We start from the raw sequence: 2,477 nt of genomic DNA, 5'->3' as shown, positions 1-2,477 counted from the left end.
ACGTCTTTGTTTATTCGGAGGGTATCAGTTTCTTGACGTCATGGAGATTTGAGTCAGAAATTCCGGGAAAATCGGAAGAAATCGAGTCGACTCGGACGAGTCCAATAGAATATGAAGAGTTGGAGGCACACGACCAGGTTGAAATTTGAATGGTACCATTTTTTGAGAGCTTCTATTAACAGACCAAACTTTGTTTACAACACACCATTCTGTACATACGAAATCACGAACTAGGGCTGCAACCTGGACAAGTTGGAGAGTAAACGCAAGCTAAACCCAAATAGTAGAACCCTCAACCTGAGCTCATCGGGCCTAAGCTCACTAACCCAAGCTTTAATATTATAAAATCAGGTTGATTTCGACTTAGCCCAAGTTTAGATAATTTTGGGTGGTTTGATCCAACTATAATTTCATTTTGATTAGCAAATAAATTTAATATTCTTTAAAAAGCTATACAACATCAAAAACAAAACTACTTATAAATAAAATCACATACAACGTTCAAATCCATCATTGAGAGAATATTTAGACAAACCAGACTAAACCAAAGTTCACATTAATATTAACTAATTGTCCACAAGTCATAATAATAAGATGGAATAAAAAATATATAATTAATATAAAAATATTTATATATTAATCTATGGCATCAGGTTTGGGTTGATTTGATTGCTCGTACCCTCAACCCAAGCTCAACCCGAATTGAAATCGAGTTGAGATATTCTAACCCAGGCTTAACTCATTTATTCTCTTGACACAAAAGTTTGATAGTTTGTTGTTGCTCTTGCATCTGAGTTTGAACCCTTTGGAGTTGTTCTTACAGAGTCTAAAGGATCTCTGCTTGGTTCTATGGTGGATTAGAAGGACTAGTTATAGGATGATATGAAGAAGAAAGTGAGATGTTTCTAAGGCATTGCACTACTTGTGTAAGATCGCCTAAGAAGGATATCTTGTTAGTTTGACTTCGGCTAAAAAAATAGCCACCTTGTCAAGGAATAAGAGTCTTCTTAGTTGAGAATGATGATTTGTAAAGCATACCTCTGATTGATCATATACAGTGTGTGCTAGATAAGTGTTATGAACTTCCTTAAAAGGAAAGTTAGTGATGAGAGGCTAAGAATCAGGGACAGTTGAAGACCTTTAAAGGTGAATAAGTGTATATTAAGGATGGAAGATGGTGAAGAAGAAGACTTTTGGTTGGTGGAATCTTTGGGTTAGTCTTCGTTCCCCACAGACGACACTAAAAAATGTTGGGGATTTTTTGAATCTCTCACTCCTCGAGTTATGTGTTATAATAAATGATCAAATCTCCCTTGAGATAAGTGTTACAAAGAATGGATTACTCCTTAGGATGTGTATTACAATAAATAAACAACTTTGGTCGTCTTTTCCGATGAAACTTCTAAGTTCCAATCGTCTTCTCTAATGAAGCTTCTGAGTTTTCGATTATAGTGTGGTGTCACCTTAACCTAAAAAGACATCGGTGGTATGCCAACTATGGAGTCTCCGATGATCAAGTTAGATCTTAGTTTAGATGCAAAACAAAAAGAAGATAATTTAATATAAGAGAATTATGTATGGCTTGTGCCTCATGGCTTGAGTAGGAAAAGTCTCTCTATTTATAAATTGGAATCATTGAAGGAAGTAGTAAACTCAGTTGAAACCTCTTTCCCATGTTATCCTACATTTATGGCAATTAATGCCCATAATATTTTGATGATAATGAAGATCCACCCCTCATGGTTCTTGTAACCTACATAAGGACAGGCCTTAAATGTGTAATCAACCTAACTTGATGGCGACTCAATTTTTGAGTTAAGTCAGTCAAGTTATGTAGATGGAGTTCTTTCAGGCACCATGTGTAATTTGTGCCACTTCGGTAGGTTATCATAAGAGTATCTTTTTAGTTTTAGCGGGAATTTCTCCATTATTTGATAGTTATACCACTTAGTGAAGCATGTTTGGATGAAGAGTTAGCCAAGGAGGTCAAACCACCTTAGTGAGCACGTATGGATGAGAGGTCGATCAAGGAGGTCAAAACATCTAGTAAGCACATATGGATGAGGGGTTGGCCAAGGAGACCGAACCATCTAGTGAGCACGTATGGATGAGGGGTCAGCGAAGGAGGCCGAACCTTCTAGAAAAACAAGTGTGGATGAGGGGTCGGCCTAGGAGATCGAACCTCCTAGTGAAACATGTTCGGTTGAGGGGTCAACTTAGTAGGTCGAACCTCCTAGTGAGCACGTTTTGGGCTTGATCCGATCCATTTTGATTCGGGTTGACTTGGGTTGTATCGTGTCATTATACCTTGATTTATTAACTTTATTAATCCCGAGGAAGATGGGTTTTTTGGTTCCTACAATCTAGAAACCTTTAATATTTCTTTCCAAAATCAATCATCTTCAACCTGAGCATATGATTATGATGATGATGATAATGATTATGAGACGATGATGATGACAATGGTAATAATGATC

Source organism: Akebia trifoliata, chromosome 3 (genome assembly GCF_017979445.1).
Source record: "Akebia trifoliata isolate Shusen 1 chromosome 3, ASM1797944v1, whole genome shotgun sequence".
NCBI lineage: Eukaryota > Viridiplantae > Streptophyta > Magnoliopsida > Ranunculales > Lardizabalaceae > Akebia > Akebia trifoliata.
Note: the sequence above shows the minus strand (reverse complement) of the source record.